This window comes from Episyrphus balteatus, chromosome 1 (assembly GCF_945859705.1).
Source record: "Episyrphus balteatus chromosome 1, idEpiBalt1.1, whole genome shotgun sequence".
NCBI classification, from domain to species: domain Eukaryota; kingdom Metazoa; phylum Arthropoda; class Insecta; order Diptera; family Syrphidae; genus Episyrphus; species Episyrphus balteatus.
The window spans coordinates 75,768,602-75,790,284 of NC_079134.1; the positions used below are offsets into that span (position 1 = coordinate 75,768,602).

The 21,683-nt window shown below is 30.6% G+C and overlaps 1 long non-coding RNA gene across 1 annotated transcript; it reads left to right on the plus strand.

The window, feature by feature from the left end:
• Positions 1 to 2,041: 2,041 nt before the first annotated feature.
• Positions 2,042 to 2,416, plus strand: LOC129905214 (uncharacterized). The gene is made up of 2 exons (XR_008770569.1): positions 2,042 to 2,090; positions 2,194 to 2,416. It is a non-coding gene; the product is annotated as an uncharacterized LOC129905214 (long non-coding RNA).
• Positions 2,417 to 21,683: the final 19,267 nt, after the last annotated feature.

Consider the following 21,683-nt stretch of genomic DNA (forward strand, 5'->3'; position numbering starts at 1 on the left):
GGGGAAGGTGGCCTAAAATGGCCCCCCTAAGGAAAATGTCCTGTATTTCGAAAAACAGTAGCATTCAAACTTAAATGCAATATACTTTTCAAAGTTTAATATATTACTCTTACATTTTTTTCATTAGCGAGTTAAAAAAGTTCCAAAAAGTATTTAATTTTTTTAATTTTCAAGACGTCTACAAATTTCACTGATCAAATTTACCCGGGTAAAATGGCACACTGTCCAAACATACGTTATTTTAAATGCGAAATTGAGTCAAAGGGCTCCTTTCCCATTTTCTTGGAACAAGTGGTGCTTAATCCCCCCAGATCTTTCACCGAGTCATTTAAAACCCAGTTCATGTTGGTTGCTCGTCTCGTTTTTGTAGTTTTTGCAACTTTGAATGTTTTGGATGCTTTTTTCCAGGTTTTTTGACGGAATCAAGGGCTTTCCTCAGTCCAGGACTTCCTCTCTGTACATCGTTCATAAATAGCAACTATTTTCACTTTAAAAAATGAAAATGTGAAAAAAAATTTAAAATGGCATGTGAAATAGGTATGCCATTTTACCCGAGCACTAAGTAGGCCATTTTGCCTATTTTGAGTTTTTTCAATTTAATTTTTACACCAAAAAAATTAAAATCGTTTCAAATCAACTTATTTCAGCAAATTAATAAGAAATACTTCATGCGTACATACATTAACTTCTTTTTCCAAAATACAATGTTTTTTATACTTTTTTTTTGCAAAAAAAATTTCACAAAATTATAACGAGTGTACTTTTTGAGGTGGATAGAGACAGTTTGACCTGTCAAATTTCAAATAATGGCTTGAAGTTGCTGAAATTTCGTATATGTTGGTTTTGCCAGATAAACTAAAGAATCGCATTCATAAAACTTTCTAATTTTTTTCGATTCTATGATTTCTAGCCAGGGGGCCATTTTACCTTGGGGTGCCATTTTAGGCCACTTTCCCCTACAATCGTATCATATGCATATATACACATACCATCATAAATGTACTAATTTTTCGATACGTTTTTTCTTGGTTAGCTCCCCATGCCAGGCCTGCGTTAAAATCTATGCAATAGCTTAAAAACTTTTTTCAAAGTACCAACTTCTTAAAAATCAAACATTTTTTTTTCAGTGTAAAATTTATCCTTTTTTCATTTTTCCTCAATTAACCATTCTAATTCCAACTAATTACATCACTTTTTTTCGTTAGCCCACCCTTAGTTTAAAAGTTATAACAAACAACTTTTTTCAAAATACCAACCTTCTAAAAATCAAAATTTGTTTTTTTTTTTTCAGTGTAAAAATAAAGACATTACTTTAATATTCATTCACTCGTTTTCTTAAAATTGATTTATCAAAAAAAAAATCCAAAAGAACGTTTTGTTGTTTGTTTAGAACAGTTTTTAGAATAAAAGTAGCTTTTCTATTTCCGGTAGCGTCAGTTTTGGTAGCTAAAAAAAACATTTTAATTTGTCTTCTAGGAAATCAATCAAAACAATTTACTACCAAGTTTGAAGGAAATAACTTCAATAGTTTAGGCTTTAGACAGACAGAATTACCAAACCTACTTTTTTTGCATTCTCCATCATCGTCTGATTATGATTATCTCGAGTTAGATTTCCGAATCCTAAAAGTGCCCTATATCACCTGTACCTATAGCAAGTAAAAACGAAGTCGAACCAGCTTTATTATAATAATTTGTATTATTTTTTCTTTGTTATCAGCTTTCTTATATATTTTTGAATATAGTTTTTTTTTTGTCTTCTGAAACTGTTTCATTTGCACAAAATGACAGATAGAATGCTTCTCGATTTCAAATTAGAATCCACTCAAAATCATAACACTCAAACGTCAAGACAAATTCCTGATTCAAATAAAAATAATTTCTTTTTTAATGGCAGCGAGTTAACGTTTTCAATTTGATTTTAGAATGAGTGAAACCAATTTCAGAAAAAGTGAAAAACATAAAAGTCGTCAAGTCAGTGCTGAAAAAAAAGTAAACAATGCCAATTAAAAAAAAAAAAAACAAATAATATTCCATATAAATTAAAAAACATATATTTTATTAAAATAACATTAACATACTTAAATAATTGTACATATTATATTACTTTTTTATTTTTATATTTTAAACTTTTATATAAAATATTAGTTCTGGGACTATTGGGTTATTATTTACATTGTTTGGTTTTTTACAGAAATCGTCGTTTTCATGCCATCTTTCTAAAGGACTACGACAATAGCCTTGGTAATGACCTGATGTGTACCGGACAAATCCTCCTAGTACAAAATTATTTTGAAGAACAGAAATTTTTTCCGGAATTTCAGAAATTTTTATTCCTTTTGGATAATTAATTTTGTTCGCTATTAAAAATAATTGCATTTCAATAATTAAATATGGTGCAGTTTTGATTAAAACTTCATGAGTTGTTTTGCATTTTCATTTTTTAAATAACGGATAGTTACAATAGCTATTTACCAAAACTTCACTCATTGCATCAAAGGAACAAGTGTTTTTGACATACAATTTTTGTCCCTCTATGTCGACAGGATCGCAAAGGCTTGCATTTAATAAGATCTCACCTTTCCTCTTCCGAATAGGGCGACCATATATTAATTCAATGTCAGGACACGGTCTGACATATTTGCCCCTTCGATTTAATTCATTCTCACTTTTTTTCTGGTGGTGGTTGAAGGGAGTCAAATGACTCAACCCTTTCATTTATATCATTCGATATTTTCTTTTTTGCCTCGGGATTGAGGCCAAACCAATTTTCTTCATTTTTTAGGTAGTCGTTGTCTGTTTGCATTGTTTTTCTTTGTTTTCCGCTTTGTTTCTTGTTGAAACAGGTTTCTTCTTCAACTGCATGCTTCCTCTTTAACCCTTTTGCCTTTCCCAATTTGGAAACTCTCTCAATTGAGTTTATATGTTTGACCACAAACTTATCTGCCCGCATCGGCCGATAATTGGGGCCTAATTCCTGGTGTTTTAAATCTTTGAAATATTCCTCACATCTAGCAGATGAAGCCACATCAGATGCCCAGGGAAAATATTTGGACATAACATTGGTCCAAAGAGAAAAGTGTTTGGCAAATTTAATTAGGTGCTTTGTGATCCCGGGGCAGTAGAGATCGTTGCCAGTTTCAGTTTGTTCTGCCGACTTAATTTCAACCATGGCTTCCTCATAGATATTGTTTATATATGTTTTGATATCTTCGCTGCAGATATCAAGGTCGAGGTGGTCATATCCACGATCTGAATAAGATTCCTCCAGTATGTTTTCTGGAATGACATAACTTTTCATCCTCTCTAACATTATTGATTTTTTTTTGGAACACACAATTTTTTCGCCTCTTTCATTCGAACCATCATACTCGCTTTCAGCAACGATGAAAGTGCCAAGCAAAAGCTCTTTGAAATCTTCTATGTCTTTGCACGAAGACATTATCCCTACGCTTCTTACAAAATAATCTTTAACTTTTGGAAGCTTTCCTTTGAAAACTTTTTTCTGGCAAACTATTTTAACCAAGTGCGCAATATCAATGCGAATATAGCACAATAGAGGATATTGCAATTCGACATTTTGCAACCATCGAAAGCAATCTGCCAGATATCCTGCCAAAGTTCTTTCGTTGAAAGTCGCAATCAACTCCTAGTGGTTTTGATCCCCCATGTCTCAGTATTTCTCGCAACCAGTATGTGATGTGATTTGCGTCATGTTTTTCGGAGATCATTTGGAATAAGGGTTGCACTCCTTTTCCTCCATATCCCTTCATAACAACTTGATATAGGTAAGTTACCCTTTTCTCTCCATTTGACGAAATGGTTTCTAGGGTCAACTTTCCCGTTGCATCGATCTCAATTTTTTTAAATTTTCTTATTAGGTCATTGCATATATGCATTTGCATTGGAGACCAGTAAAACACATAAAAGCGATTGAGGCCAATTTCCTTTATGTAACCTGCATACTTGCCCTGACTTTTTAGTTTATCTAAGGACTGAATCTCACCGATCCTTCCATCGACGCCCAATTGCCGGTTTACAGCTTAATCCTTAATTGTTCATATTGCAGCACTGTTTGGCAAGTATGGAGGTTCTGGGTCACCAAAGGACATGTCATCTACCATCTCATTTCGCCACATTTGTGGGTTTTTAAGGACAAGCTGCTCACCTACCTCAAAACGCTCTTCACCTCTTATTGGACGTTTGGCACTGTGCGGAAGACCACTCGTGTCGTATGTGTTGACTCTCAGAGTAATTCCTTCATCAACTTTAGGTTCCTGAAGACAATGAGCATCGAACGTTGCTCCACATTGCTTACAGGAACCATGAATTTTCAGATATGCTTCAGCTTCCGCATACTTAAATACCTCAGCATAGTTGAAAATGTAAGCGCATGGTATTGACGACTTCATATAAAATGCTCGTGAAATTATATGAGTCCAGCCACTTCTTAGAACTTGGAAGTTTCTGCCGTTGCGTTGGTCCCTCTTTCCTAATATGTTTTGTTGGAAGGATTTATTTTTCTCCAGTCATCATCAATTAATACCAAATTATAGGATTTGTGAGGACACTTAAATTTTGCGATTTTTACGTTGTTGGGTAAATATTCAGCACTGGTATCGCACTCTGATGAGTCGTCTAGTCGAAAGCTTTCACTAACAGCAGCTACTGGAAGTTTAAAATGCCTCTTTAAATCTTCCATGAGATGGCCACGGTTTTCTCTCACATACGACTGCAGTGTTTCCGGGTTGAATTTGACCGGAAACGTATTGCAGACTTCCTTCCATACATTGTGCGTACGGGGTTTCAAACTTTTGTTTTCATCGAAAACTTCATGCCCTTTTAGAGCTTCAAGCATTGCTGAAAACGAGACTGACAATGCTTTCGGCATTTTCAGTCTTTTTTTCATCCGGTTTTTTGTAAAGAAACCAAAATGCAACTGAAAAAAAGGATATATATTAACATAATTGAATATATTTATTAAAACTTGTTGCTCCTTTATTGTACCTATATCTACACATTGCAATAACGGTTTAGGAGAGCAAAATATGTTTGAAGATTTATAAAAAATCGAAACCCATTTCAAAGTTCATTTTTTTTCCTATTGGACCTAAACCAAAAACTTAAATTTTCCTCATAAGAACTCTTCATGGGAATTCTCTGGACATATAAAACATCCACCTATCCCAAATATTTTTCCTGGCAGATCAGAAAGTGTTTGAAGATTTTTCTTGTAAATCACAATCCTAGCATTTAGTTTTTTTGGTAATAAATAAATATGCATTGCAAAAAAAAAAAAAAAAACCAAAGTTTTGTGGTAATAAAAAAGAGATATAAAAGAGAAACTTTATGATTTTATGGAAATTTAAAATGAAATTATAGAAAAGGACGTGACAAGGAGTAGGTATAGAGATAGATATAGGTACATACATTGTGCTGAGTATTATGAAAACATACAAATTTATATATTTTTTTTCATAAAACTAGCTAGAAAGGAACAAAAAGAAAATACTACTCACATAAGCAATTGGTAAAATATTAAGGATTTAAAACAATAATCCGGATTCAGGAAATGCAGGGAAAATAAATTTCAAAATATAAAAATGGCGAGCAAAAGTATTAAAAATGGCGAATCAAATCTCAAAATAGGTATATCCGTATCAAACTATAAATAGCCAGTGATGAATGATGATCAAAATGGTGGAAATTTAAAAGAGACCGCAATACATATTTGTCTTTTTCGAACAGAGATGGTTTTCTCATTTCAGAAGATCGATTTTTACGTTATCGATTCAATTGTTTTGAGGATCCTTACAGGCCGCCTCCACAGGACATAATTTTTGTCATGTTGACGTGTCTAAACAAGAAATGTCTTGTGTAGGCTCACCATTTCTTGTTATGATTCAATGTTAGACAACCGTGTCTTCGATTTTGTCTGAACACGATTGTCTAACATCGAATTTGACAGATGTGTTTTTTTTCTTTTGGAACTGCAGTTTTTTCATTATTTTTTGTCCTCTCATGAAGAAGGTTGTCTCCGTAGTAGCGGACGACAAAATATATTTGTTTGTTTTCCGAATTTTTGCATGTTTTATGTTGAAATGAATTAGATTTCATGAAATGATATTATACTTTTTGAATTTATTTAATAATTTTGAATTTATTATAATTGATTTTTATAAAAATAAATTGTTTATTTTTTGGAAGGCAAATAAAAAACAGACCAAGCAATGGGTACATGTACAAATTGAAAAAAATTAAAAAAAAAAAAGTATTCATACAAAATTGACCACATAAAATAAATTTTGTCCGCAAAAAATCATACATCATCCTCTGGCGAACGAAGCATATGAAATGAATTGTCCGAACAAAATTTGCCCAGCCAAGAAAAAAAAATTGTTATGTTGTAGATCAGGCATATCAAACTCAATGGCTTTCGCGGGCCAAAATAACAGGGTATACATTTCTATGGGCCGCAAAAAAAAGAAACAATTAGAATTTTTATGAAACAGATTTATTTTTATAAAAGAACAATTATGTAGTAATATTAATGTTTTCTGCCTGACACTTGGCATTTCTTTTCTGCTACCATCTTCTCTACTTGTGGGGAAAATTTATTAGAAGTTATTACTTTTAAAACACCCCAGGTTTAGATCTGTAATTCTGGATCTAACAGGTGACTTAATTACATTCATTAGTGAAAACAGCTGCTCGCATCGAAAAGTGCTTCTAAATATACAAATTATTTCATATGCCAATTTTCGAGTGTTCTCCAATCTGATTGGTAGATACTTTTATAATAATTTTTATCAAAAAAACTAAACCGACTTCCATAGTTCAAAACTGGGTTTTATGGTTTTTCTCATAGTTTCCATAGCCATAACTGGACAAAATTTAAATGGAACCACACTGCAGGGCCCAGCTTTCCAATACAAAAAGAATTATCAAAATTGGTTAACTCAGTCCAAAGTTAAGTGGTAACAAGCATAAATAAAAATTAAAGGCGAATTGAATACCTCCTCCTTTTTGGAAGTTGGTAAAAATTCAGGCATCCCAAATTCATCGATTTTAGATCTTAAAACGGAGTCACACTGGATTTCGATTACCTCCATTTGCAAATGATTAGGTACTAACTCTCAAAAAAGATATTTAAAAAGCGAATTTTTTTCATTAGAATTCATTTCAGAAAAAGTAGCGACAATAAGTCGATTGCAGATCGAATTTTTGGATGTTTGGAATTCGACATAAATCATTTTTTTACAAATAAACAAATTAAGAGCTTTTTCCCAAAAATTCACCTAGGTTGAAACAAACCGTGTGGGGCTTTTTCGCTGCTTTCCCATCTGCACTGGAGAAAAGATAATAATAATAATAATAATAATAATAATAAACAATTATTTTCTCCAATGCTAATTTCAGCAAAAAAAAGCTTTTTTTCAACACAAAAAATGTTTGCTTACCTTTTCACCAAACGGACAACATCGTTTTGAAATGGAGAAATTTGTGTTCATTATAGACATTTAAATTTTATTTTTTTTTACAGAAATTGAATGTAAAAAAATTGAAAATGCAAGTTGTACCTAAATTAAGCTTGGGCCGCACAAATATAGAATGTAGGCCGCATGCGGCCCGCGGGCCGCAAGTTTGACATGCCTGATGTAGATGTTAGACATTGAGTTAGAGAAAAATATCTCCTGTGGAGGCGGGGTGTTACTAAATCATGGTGTGAACATACATATATAAGACTTAAGGCTGATATGACACCATAAAATTCGTTGTGATTGCGAAATTTTTATTCGTAAAAAATCAAAAACTAATATTTTTTCAGCTTTTCTCCACATTTTACTTGCGATATAGGTACTATTATCAAGTTATCCATTCAGACAAAAAAAAGTTGGGATGACGTTCAAACATGAAATTACGATGATTGATGATGCGAAAAAAATGGATCTCGAAAGTCCGTCTGTCTGTCAGGATGTCTGTCGGTCTATATAAGGAGCTTCAGTTTGTAGATCCCGTACGGAGGCAATTTTGGATTTTGTTTGGACCAAAAATAACGGTACCTCTCATATTGCAATTTTGGAAAAAATAAATTTTCTCAAAAAAAGCTCGTACGATTTTGATCAAAAAGTTCAGGTATTAGTTTTGAAACAAGGTCTATCTTAAAGTAATTTTTTTTTGTTAATCTTTACTAACGGTACCTACCATCATAAAACCGTTTTATCAATTCCTGACTATTTCCCAAGTTATTGGTTCAATTTTAACGATTTTTTTAAGCACAAATATTTACATATATTGCGAATATGTATGTAAATCAAAAATAAAATTTTGAAAATAATTTTTGGATTTTTAAAAAAACTTTAAAATTTTTTTTTTGTAAAATCGATTTTTGAAAACCGAACATTGATTTTTTTTTCTTCAAATTTTATTCTTCTACGTTGATAAGTAACTGCCACAAAATAACATAATAATTTATTAATTTAAAAACTTTTTAAAAAACGGCTCCAGCAATTTTGAATTTTTTTTTCTAAAAATAAATCTTTATAAAAGAAACTAAACTGCATACTTTTTTTGGAACTCAATTTCATTTAAAATTTTTTTTTTTATTTTAAGAACGAATTTTGTGTTTTGTTTTAATTTATTTTATTTTTTTTTTATTAAAGAATTTAAAAAAAAGCAATGTTCGGTTTTCAAAAATCGATTTTACAAAAAAAAATTATTAAAGTTTTTTTAAAAATCCAAAAATTATTTTCAAAATTTTATTTTTGATTTACATACATATTCGCAATGTATGTAAATATTTGTGCTTAAAAAAAAAAAATCGTTAAAATTGAACCAATAACTTGGGAAATAGTCAGGAATTGATAAAACGGTTTTATGATGGTAGTTACCGTTAGTAAATATTAACAAAAAAAAATTACTTTAAGATAGACCTTGTTTCAAAACTAATACCTGAACTTTTTGATTAAAATCGTACGAGCTTTTTTTGAGATAATTTATTTTTTCCAAAATTGCAATATGAGAGGTACCGTTATTTTTGGTCAAAAAAAAATCAAAAATTGCCTCCGTACGGGATCTACAAACTGAAGCTCCTTATATAGACCGACAGACATCCTGACAGACATCCTGACAGACAGACGGACTTTCGAGATCCATTTTTTTCGCATCATCAATCATCGTAATTTCATGTTTGAACGTCATCCCAACTTTTTTTTGTCTGAATGGATAACTTGATAATAGTACCTATATCGCAAGTAAAATGTGGAGAAAAGCTGAAAAAATTATAGTTTTTGATTTTTTACGAATAAAAATCTCGCAAGCACAACGAATTTTATGGTGTCATATCAGCCTTAAGTCTTATATATGTTCACACCATGATATAGTAAGGATCCTCAAAACAATTGAATCGATAACGTAAAAATCGATCTTCTGAAATGAGAAAACCATCTCTGTTCGAAAAAGACAAATATGTATTGCGGTCTCTTTTAAATTTCCACCATTTTGATCATCATTCATCACTGCCCTTCAAGCAAACAGGTCCGACCTCGGTCCGAATCCGCTCCACCTGAGGCGGAGCTGAGTCCGACTTCGGATCAGAAACTGGTCCGAAGGCGGCTCAAATTAGTATGGAAATTATAATCACCGCGAAGTCGATTGCATATGTATTGGTGTGGTGAAAATCTCTATTCCGAGAAAACGGAGCCGAAGGCGGACCTGAGCCGGACCAGCGAAAACCTACCAGAAAGAGGAATAAGAAAGATATGACATTTCGCATTTGCGACCAAAAAAAGAACAAGATTTATTTTTTTTTTTCACTGAAACTGTTTTATTTTTTATTTTATTTTGGCAAACGAAATTTTCACAATAAATACAATATAAAATACAATACATTTTTTTTCATTTTATTTCATTTGATGCTGCTGCTGTTGTTGGTGTTTTTTTAGATACCCAATCGCATGTTTCACCTTCTAGATTTTTCTGCATCATTAGAGATTACATCTACAACACAAGAAGAAACAACATTTTAACATAAACACTTTGAGCGATATATAAAACATACCTTTTTTTGTTTTCCATATTGTTTATAATTTAATAAAATTGTTTATAATTAATAAACTAACATTATACAAACAACGACACGAGACACGACGCGACCAAACACTTCAACAAAAAATAACAACATGACGCTTTGGCTCTTGTTGGCCTTGTCTTTCTTTTCCTTTTCTCATTTTTCACCACGATTCTCGTTCGACTTTGTGTTCATACACAAAAAGTTGCAAGTGTGTGAGTGCAAGCCCGATTTTCGCGGTCTGAGGTCGGAGTTTCTTTGATGAACTCAGTTTTCTTGCTTGAAGGGTGGCTATTTATAGTTTGATACGGATATACCTATTTTGAGATTTGATTCGCCATTTTTAATACTTTTGCTCGCCATTTTTATATTTTGAAATTTATTTTCCCTGCATTTCCTGAATCCGGATTATTGTTTTAAATCCTTAATATTTTACCAATTGCTTATGTGAGTAGTATTTTCTTTTTGTTCCTTTCTAGCTAGTTTTATGAAAAAAAAATATATAAATTTGTATGTTTTCATAATACTCAGCACAATGTATGTACCTATATCTATCTCTATACCTACTCCTTGTCACGTCCTTTTCTATAATTTCATTTTAAATTTCCATAAAATCATTAAGTTTCTCTTTTATTTCTCTTTTTTATTACCACAAAACTTTGGTTTGTTTTTTTTTTTTTTTGCAATGCATATTTATTTATTACCAAAAAAAACTAAATGGTAGGATTGTGATATACAAGAAAAATTTTCAAACACTTTCTGATCTGCCAGGAAAAATATTTGGGATAGGAGGATGTTTTATATGTCCGAAGAATCCCCATACAGAGTTCTTATGAGGAGCATTTAAGTTTTGGTTTAGGTCTAATAGAAAAAAAAATGAACTTTGAGATCAGTTTCGAGTTTTCATATAGTGAAATTATATGAGAAAAGACAAATCCTCACACACTTTTTTATCTGCCAGGAAAAATATTTGGGATAGGAGGATGTTTTATATGTCCAGAGAATTCCCATTAAGAGTTCTTATGAGGAAAATTTAAGTTTTTGGTCTAGGTCCAATAGGAAAAAAAATGAACTTTGAGATCAGTTTCGAGTTTTTATATAGTGAAATTGTATGAGAAAAGACAAATCCTCACACACTTTCTTATCTGCCAGGAAAGATATTTGGGATAGGGAGATATTTTATATGTCCAGAGAATCCCCATGCAGAGTTCTTATGAGGAGAATTTAAGTTTTTGGTCTAGGTCCAATAGGAAAAAAAAATTAACTTTGAGATCAGTTTCGAGTTTTTATATAGTGAAATTGTATGAGAAAAGACAAATCCTCACACACTTTCTTATCTGCCAGGAAAAATATTTGGGATAGGGGGATATTTTATATGTCCAGAGAATCCCCATGCAGAGTTCTTATGAGGAGAATTTAAGTTTTTGGTTTAGGTCCAATAGGAAAAAAAATGAACTTTGAAATTGGTTTCGATTTTTTATAAATCTTCAAACATATTTTGCTCTCCTAAACAGTTATTGCAATGTGTAGATATAGGTACAATAAAGGAGCAACAAGTTTTAATAAATATTTGTATTCAATTATGTTAATATATATCTTTTTTTTTCAGTTGCATTTTGGTTTCTTTACAAAAAACCGGATTTTTTACTATCAGGCATACTAAAACTGAAAAAAAGACTGAAAATGCCGAAAGCATTGTCAGTCTCGTTTTCAGCAATGCTTGAAGCTCTAAAAGGGCATGAAGTTTTCGATGAAAACAAAAGTTTGAAACCCCGTACGCACAATGTATGGAAGGAAGTCTGCAATACGTTTCCGGTCAAATTCAACCCGGAAACACTGCAGTCGTATGTGAGAGAAAACCGTGGCCATCTCATGGAAGATTTAAAGAGGCATTTTAAACTTCCAGTAGCTGCTGTTAGTGAAAGCTTTCGACTAGACGACTCATCAGAGTGCGATAGCAGTGCTGAATATTTACCCAACAACGTAAAAATCGCAAAATTTAAGTGTCCTCCCAAATCCTATAATTTGGTATTAATTGATGATGAATGGAGAAAAATAAGTCCTTCCAACAAAACATATAAGGAAAGAGGGACCAACGGCAGAAACTACCAAGTTCTAAGAAGTGGCTGGACTCATATAATTTCACGAGCATTTTATATGAAGTCGTCAATACCATGCGCTTACATTTTCAACTATGCTAAGGTATTTAAGTATGCGGAAGCTGAAGCATATCTGAAAATTCATGGTTCCTGTAAGCAATGTGGAGCAACGTTCGATGCTCATTGTCTTCAGGAACCTAAAGTTGATGAAGGAATTACTCTGAGAGTCAACACATACGACACGAGTGGTCTTCCGCACAGTGCCAAACGTCCAATAAGAGGTGAAGAGCGTTTTGAGGTAGGTGAGCAGCTTGTCCTTAAAAACCCACAAATGTGGCGAAATGAGATGGCAGATGACATGTCCTTTGGTGACCCAGAACCTCCATACTTGCCAAACAGTGCTGCAATATGAAAAATTAAGGAGGAAGCTGTAAACCGGCAATTGGGCGTCGATGGAAGGATCGGTGCGATTCAGTCCTTAGATAAACTAAAAAGTCAGGGCAAGTATGCAGGTTACATAAAGGATATTGGCCTCAATCGCTTTTATGTGTTTTACTGGTCTCCAATGCAAATGCATATATACAATGACCTAATAAGAAAATTTAAAAAAATTGAGATCGATGCAACGGGAAAGTTGACCCTAGAAACCATTTCGTCAAATGGAGAGAAAAGGGTAACTTACCTATATCAAGTTGTTATGATGGGATATGGAGGAAAAGGAGTGCAACCCTTATTCCAAATGATCTCCGAAAAACATGACGCAAATCACATCACATACTGGTTGCGAGAAATACTGAGACATGGGGGATCAAAACCACTAGGAGTTGATTGCGACTTTCAACGAAAGAACTTTGGCAGGATATCTGGCAGATTGCTTTCGATGGTTGCAAAATGTCGAATTGCAATATCCTCTATTGTGCTATATTCGCATTGATATTGCGCACTTGGTTAAAATAGTTTGCCAGAAAAAAGTTTTCAAAGGAAAGCTTCCAAAAGTTAAAGATTATTTTGTAAGAAGCGTAGGGATAATGTCTTCGTGCAAAGACATAGAAGATTTCAAAGAGCTTTTGCTTGGCACTTTCATCGTTGCTGAAAGCGAGTATGATGGTTCGAATGAAAGAGGCGAAAAAATTGTGTGTTCAAAAAAAAAATCAATAATGTTAGAGAGGATGAAAAGTTATGTCATTCCAGAAAACATACTGGAGGAATCTCATTCAGATCGTGGATATAACCACCTCGACCTTGATATCTGCAGCGAAGATATCAAAACATATATAAACAATATCTATGAGGAAGCCATGGTTGAAATTAAGTCGGCAGAACAAACTGAAACTGGCAACGATCTCTACTGCCCCGGGATCACAAAGCACCTAATTAAATTTGCCAAACACTTTTCTCTTTGGACCAATGTTATGTCCAAATATTTTCCCTGGGCATCTGATGTGGCTTCATCTGCTAGATGTGAGGAATACTTCAAAGATTTAAAACACCAGGAATTAGGCCCCAATTATCGGCCGATGCGGGCAGATAAGTTTGTGGTCAAACATATAAACTCAATTGAGAGAGTTTCCAAATTGGGAAAGGCAAAAGGGTTAAAGAGGAAGCATGCAGTTGAAGAAGAAACCTGTTTCAACAAGAAACAAAGCGGAAAACAAAGAAAAACAATGCAAACAGACAACGACTACCTAAAAAATGAAGAAAATTGGTTTGGCCTCAATCCCGAGGCAAAAAAGAAAATATCGAATGATATAAATGAAAGGGTTGAGTCATTTGACTTCAACCACCACCAGAAAAAAGTGAGAATGAATTAAATCGAAGGGGCAAATATGTCAGACCGTGTCCTGACATTGAATTAATATATGGTCGCCCTATTCGGAAGAGGAAAGGTGAGATCTTATTAAATGCAAGCCTTTGCGATCCTGTCGACATAGAGGGACAAAAATTGTATGTCAAAAACACTTGTTCCTTTGATGCAATGAGTGAAGTTTTGGTAAATAGCTATTGTAACTATCCGTTATTTAAAAAATGAAAATGCAAAACAACTCATGAAGTTTTAATCAAAACTGCACCATATTTAATTATTGAAATGCAATTATTTTTAATAGCGAACAAAATTAATTATCCAAAAGGAATAAAAATTTCTGAAATTCCGGAAAAAATTTCTGTTCTTCAAAATAATTTTGTACTAGGAGGATTTGTCCGGTACACATCAGGTCATTACCAAGGCTATTGTCGTAGTCCTTTAGAAAGATGGCATGAAAACGACGATTTCTGTAAAAAACCAAACAATGTAAATAATAACCCAATAGTCCCAGAACTAATATTTTATATAAAAGTTTAAAATATAAAAATAAAAAAGTAATATAATATGTACAATTATTTAAGTATGTTAATGTTATTTTAATAAAATATATGTTTTTTAATTTATATGGAATATTATTTGTTTTTTTTTTTTTTTTAATTGGCATTGTTTACTTTTTTTTCAGCACTGACTTGACGACTTTTATGTTTTTCACTTTTTCTGAAATTGGTTTCACTCATTCTAAAATCAAATTGAAAACGTTAACTCGCTGCCATTAAAAAAGAAATTATTTTTATTTGAATCAGGAATTTGTCTTGACGTTTGAGTGTTATGATTTTGAGTGGATTCTAATTTGAAATCGAGAAGCATTCTATCTGTCATTTTGTGCAAATGAAACAGTTTCAGAAGACAAAAAAAAAAAACTATATTCAAAAATATATAAGAAAGCTGATAACAAAGAAAAAATAATACAAATTATTATAATAAAGCTGGTTCGACTTCGTTTTTACTTGCTATACAGGTGATAATAGGGCACTTTTAGGATTCGGAAATCTAACTCGAGATAATCATAATCAGACGATGATGGAGAATGCAAAAAAAGTAGGTTTGGTAATTCTGTCTGTCTAAAGCCTAAACTATTGAAGTTATTTCCTTCAAACTTGGTAGTAAATTGTTTTGATTGATTTCCTAGAAGACAAATTAAAATGTTTTTTTTAGCTACCAAAACTGACGCTACCGGAAATAGAAAAGCTACTTTTATTCTAAAAACTGTTCTAAACAAACAACAAAACGTTCTTTTGGATTTTTTTTTTGATAAATCAATTTTAAGAAAACGAGTGAATGAATATTAAAGTAATGTCTTTATTTTTACACTGAAAAAAAAAAACAAATTTTGATTTTTAGAAGGTTGGTATTTTGAAAAAAGTTGTTTGTTATAACTTTTAAACTAAGGGTGGGCTAACGAAAAAAAGTGATGTAATTAGTTGGAATTAGAATGGTTAATTGAGGAAAAATGAAAAAAGGATAAATTTTACACTGAAAAAAAAAAATGTTTGATTTTTAAGAAGTTGGTACTTTGAAAAAAGTTTTTAAGCTATTGCATAGATTTTAACGCAGGCCTGGCATGGGGAGCTAACCAAGAAAAAACTTAACGAAAAATTAGTACATTTATGATGGTATGTGTATATATGCATATGATACGATTGTACGAAGCTTGCATGGATGTGTGAATGGTTTTGTTTCAGCCAGAGAGGGTTATATAAATTGTGTTAGACAACAAAGAGAGGAGTAAAGAAGAAGACCATAAATGCTGTGTCTGCAGAATAAATCAGAAGCAAAACAAATTATCTGTATTTTCTTTTCTGTTCTCTTACCATTCTTCTGTTTCTTGTTCAACTTCTTGTGATTTGTGAACGAGTAAAGCGTTGCATTGCGCTTCCGATATTAAATCAGAAGAGAAGAGAAAAAGTATTCTTGTGTTTTCTTATTTTTTTTTGTCTGGAGAAGTTTATGACATGAGATTGTGTGTATGCATGTTGTCAAATCTCAAATGTGACCTTGTTGTTGTATATGAATTGATAGGTAGATAAAAAAAACATAATCATTGGTTTTGTGTAGTGTAGGTAAATAAATTATAATTGCATAAGTCGATAAAAAATGCAATGCAATAGCTTTACCGCGGCAGTCCTCGAGTGACACAAGTCTTTTTTTGTTATAACTTTTAAACTGAGGGTGGGCTAACGAAAAAAAGTGATGTAATTAGTTGGAATTAGAATGGTTAATTGAGGAAAAATGAAAAAAGGATAATTTTTACACTGAAAAAAAAAATGTTTGATTTTTAAGAAGTTGGTACTTGGAAAAAAGTTTTTTGTTATAACTTTTAAACTGAGGGTGGGCTAACGAAAAAAAGTGATGTAATAAGTTGGAATTAGAATGGTTAATTGAGGAAAAATGAAAAAATCATAAATTTTACACTGAAAAAAAAATGTTTGATTTTTAAGAAGTTGGTACTTTGAAAAAAGTCTTTTGTTATAACTTTTAAACTAAGGGTGGGCTTACGAAAAAAAGTGATATAATTAGTTGGAATTAGAATGGTTAATTGAGGAAAAATGAAAAAAGGATAAATTTTACATTGAAAAAAAAATGTTTGATTTTTAAGAAGTTGGTACTTTGAAAAAAGTTTTTTGTTATAACTTTTAAACTGAGGGTGGGCTAACGAAAAAAAGTGATGTAATTAGTTGGAATTAGAATTGAGGAAAAATGAAAAAAGGACAAATTTTACACTGAAGAAAAAAATGTTTGATTTTTAAGAAGTTGGAACTTTGAAAAAAGTTTTTTGTTATAACTTTTAAACTGAGGGTGGGCTAACGAAAAAAAGTGATGTAATTAGTTGGAATTAGAATGGTTAATTGAGGAAAAATGAAAAAAGGATAAATTTTACACTGAAAAAAAAAATGTTTGATTTTTAAGAAGTTGGTACTTTGAAAAAAGTCTTTTGTTATAACTTTTAAACTAAGGGTGGGCTTACGAAAAAAAGTGATATAATTAGTTGGAATTAGAATGGTTAATTGAGGAAAAATGAAAAAAGGATAAATTTTACATTGAAAAAAAAATGTTTGATTTTTAAGAAGTTGGTACTTTGAAAAAAGTTTTTTGTTATAACTTTTAAACTGAGGGTGGGCTAACGAAAAAAAGTGATGTAATTAGTTGGAATTAGAATTGAGGAAAAATGAAAAAAGGACAAATTTTACACTGAAGAAAAAAATGTTTGATTTTTAAGAAGTTGGTACTTTGAAAAAAGTTTTTTGTTATAACTTTTAAACTGAGGGTGGGCTAACGAAAAAAAGTGGTGTAATTAGTTGGAATTTATATGGTTAATTGAGGAAAAATGAAAAAAGGATACATTTTATACTGAAAAAAAAATGTTTGATTTTTAAGAAGTTGGTACTTTGAAAAAAGTTTTTTGTTATAACTTTTAAACTGAGGGTGGGTTAACGAAAAAAAGTGATGTAATTAGTTGGAATTAGAATGGTTAATTGGAAAAATGAAAAAAGGATAAATTTTACACTGAAAAAAAAAATGTTTGATTTTTAAGAAGTTGGTACTTTGAAAAAAGTTTTTTGTTATAACTTTTAAACTGAGGGTGGGCTAACGAAAAAAAGTGATGTAATTAGTTGGAATTAGAATGGTTAATTGAGGAAAAATGAAAAAAGGATAAATTTTACACTGAAAAAAAAAATGTTTGATTTTTAAGAAGTTGGTACTTGGAAAAAAGTTTTTTGTTAGGTATAACTTTTAAACTGAGGGTGGGCTAACGAAAAAAAGTGATGTAATTAGTTGGAATTAGAATGGTTAATTGAGGAAAAATGAAAAAAGGATAAATTTTACACTGAAAAAAAAATGTTTGATTTTTAAGAAGTTGGTACTTGGAAAAAAGTTTTTTGTTATAACTTTTAAACTGAGGGTGGGCTAACGAAAAAAAGTGATGTAATTAGTTGGAATTAGAATGGTTAATTGAGGAAAAATGAAAAAAGGATAAATTTTACACTGAAAAAAAAAGTGTTTGATTTTTAAGAAGTTGGTACTTGGAAAAAAGTTTTTTGTTATAACTTTTAAACTGAGGGTGGGCTAACGAAAAAAAGTGATGTAGTTAGTTGAATTAGAATGGTTAATTGAGGAAAAATGAAAAAAGGATAAATTTTACACTGAAAAAAAAAATGTTTGATTTTTAAGAAGTTGGTACTTTGAAAAAAGTTTTTTGTTATAACTTTTAAACTGAGGGTGGGCTAACGAAAAAAAGTGATGTTATTAGTTGGAATTAGAATGGTTAATTGAGGAAAAATGAAAAAAGGATAAATTTTACTCTGAAAAAAAAAGTTTGATTTTTAAGAAGTTGGTACTTTGAAAAAAGTTTTTTGTTATAACTTTTAAACTGAGGGTGGGCTAACGAAAAAAAGTGATGTAATTAGTTGGAATTAGAATGGTTAATTGAGGAAAAATGAAAAAAGGATACATTTTACACTGAAAAAAAATGTTTGATTTTTAAGAAGTTGGTACTTTGAAAAAAGTTTTTTGTTATAACTTTTAAACTGAGGGTGGGCTAACGAAAAAAAATGATGTAATTAGTTGGAATTAGAATGGTTAATTGAGGAAAAATGAAAAAAGGATAAATTTTACACTGAAAAAAAAAAATGTTTGATTTTTAAGAAGTTGGTACTTGGAAAAAAGTTTTTTGTTATAACTTTTAAACTGAGGGTGGGCTAACGAAAAAAAGTGATGTAATTAGTTGGAATTAGAATGGTTAATTGAGGAAAAATTAAAAAAAGGATAAATTTTACGCTGAAAAAAAAAATGTTTGATTTTTAAGAAGTTGGTACTTTGAAAAAAGTTTTTTGTTATAACTTTTAAACTGAGGGTGGGCTAACGAAAAAAAGTGATGTAATTAGTTGGAATTAGAATGGTTAATTGAGGAAAAATGAAAAAAGGATACATTTTTACACTGAAAAAAAAAATGTTTGATTTTTAAGGAGTTGGTACTTTGAAAAAAGTTTTTTATTATAACTTTTAAACTGAGGGTGACCTAACGAAAAAAAGTGATGTAATTATTTGGAATTGGAATGGTTAATTGAGGAAAAATGAAAAAAGGATAAATTTTACACTAAAAACAAAATGTTTGATTTTTAAGAAGTTGGTACTTTGAAAAAAGTTTTTTGTTATAACTTTTAAACTGAGGGTGGGCTAACGAAAAAAAGTGATGCAATTAGTTGGAATTAGAATGGTTAATTGAGGAAAAATGAAAAAAGGATAAATTTTACACTGAAAAAAAAATGTTTGATTTTTAAGAAGTTGGTACTTTGAAAAAAGTTTTTTGTTATAACTTTTAAACTGAGGGTGGGCTAACGAAAAAAAGTGATGTAATTAGTTGGAATTAGAATGGTTAATTGAGGAAAAATGAAAAAAAAGGATAAATTTTACACTGAAAAAAAAATGTTTGATTTTTAAGAAGTTGGTACTTTGAAAAAAGTTTTTTGTTATAACTTTTAAACTGAGGGTGGGCTAACGAAAAAAAGTGATGTAATTAGTTGAAATTAGAATGGTTAATTGAGAAAAACTGAAAACAGGATAAATTTTACACTGAAAAAAAAAATTTAGATTTTTAAGAAGTTGGTACTTTGAAAAAAGTTTTTTGTTATAACTTTTAAACTGAGGGTGGGCTAACGAAAAAAAGTGATGTAATTAGTTGGAATTAGAATGGTTAATTGAGGAAAAATGAAAAGAGGATACATTTTTACACTGAAAAAAAAATGTTTGATTTTTAAGAAGTTGGTACTTTGAAAGTTATAACTTTTAAACTGCGGGTGGGCTAACGAAAAAAAGTGATGTAATTAGTTGGAATTAGAATGGTTAATTGAGGAAAAATGAAAAAAAGGATAAATTTTTACACTGAAAAAAAAAATGTTTGATTTTTAAGAAGTTGGTACTTTGAAAAAAGTTTTTTATTATAACTTTTAAACTGAGGGTGGGCTAACGAAAAAAAGTGATTTAATTAGTTGGAATTAGAATGGTTAATTGAGGAAAAATGAAAAAAGGATAAATTTTACACTGAAAAAAAAAATGTTTGATTTTTAAGAAGTTGGTACTTTGAAAAAAGTTTTTTGTTATAACTTTTAAACTGAGGGTGGGCTAACGAAAAAAAGTGATGTAATTAGTTGGAATTAGAATGGTTAATTGAGGAAAAATAAAAAAAGAATAAATTTTACACTGAAAAAAAAAATGTTTGATTTTTAAGAAGTTGGTACTTTGAAAAAAGTTTTTTGTTATAACTTTTAAACTGAGGGCGGGCTAACGAAAAAAAGTGATGTAATTAGTTGGAATTAGAATGGTTAATTGAGGAAAAATGAAAAAAGGATAAATTTTACACTGAAAAAAAAAATGTTTGATTTTTAAGAAGTTGGTACTTGGAAAAAAGTTTTTTGTTATAACTTTTAAATTGAGGGTGGGCTAACGAAAAAAAGTGATGTAATTAGTTGGAATTAGAATGGTTAATTGAGAAAAAATGAAAAAAGGATAAATTTTACACTGAAAAAAAAAATGTTTGATTTTTAAGAAGTTGGTACTTTGAAAAAAGTTTTTTGTTATAACTTTTAAACTGAGGGTGGGCTTACGAAAAAAAGTGATGTAATTAGTTGGAATTAGAATGGTTAATTGAGGAAAAATGAAAAAAAGGATAAATTTTACGCTGAAAAAAAAAAATGTTTGATTTTTAAGAAGTTGGTACTTTGAAAAAAGTTTTTTGTTATAACTTTTAAACTGAGGGTGGGCTAACGAAAAAAAGTGATGTAATTAGTTGGAATTAGAATGGTTAATTGAGGAAAAATGAAAAAAGGATACATTTTTACACTGAAAAAAAAAATGTTTGATTTTTAAGAAGTTGGTACTTTGAAAAAAGTTTTTTATTATAACTTTTAAACTGAGGGTGACCTAACGAAAAAAATTGATATAATTATTTGGAATTAGAATGGTTAATTGAGGAAAAATGAAAAAAGGATAAATTTTACACTGAAAAAAAAAAATGTTTGATTTTTAAGAAGTTGGTACTTTGAAAAAAGTTTTTTGTTATAACTTTTAAACTGAGGGTGGGCTAACGAAAAAAAGTGAAGTAATTAGTTGGAATTAGAATGGTTAATTGAGGAAAAATGAAAAAAAGGATAAATTTTACACTGAAAAAAAAAATGTTTGATTTTTAAGAAGTTGGTACTTTGAAAAAAGTTTTTTGTTATAACTTTTAAACTGAAGGTGGGCTAACGAAAAAAAGTGATGTAATTAGTTGAAATTAGAATGGTTAATTGAGGAAAAATGAAAACAGGATAAATTTTACACTGAAAAAAAAAAAAATTTGATTTTTAAGAAGTTGGTACTTTGAAAAAAGTTTTTTGTTATAACTTTTAAACTGAGGGTGGGCTAACAAAAAAAAGTGATGTAATTAGTTGGAATTAGAATGGTTAATTGAGGAAAAATGAAAAAAGGATAAATTTTTACACTGAAAAAAAAAAATGTTTGATTTTTAAGAAGTTGGTACTTTGAAAAAAGTTTTTTTGTTATAACTTTTAAACTGAGGGTGGGCTAACGAAAAAAAGTGATGTAATTAGTTGGAATTAGAATGGTTAATTGAGGAAAAATGAAAAAAGGATAAATTTTTACACTGAAAAAAAAAA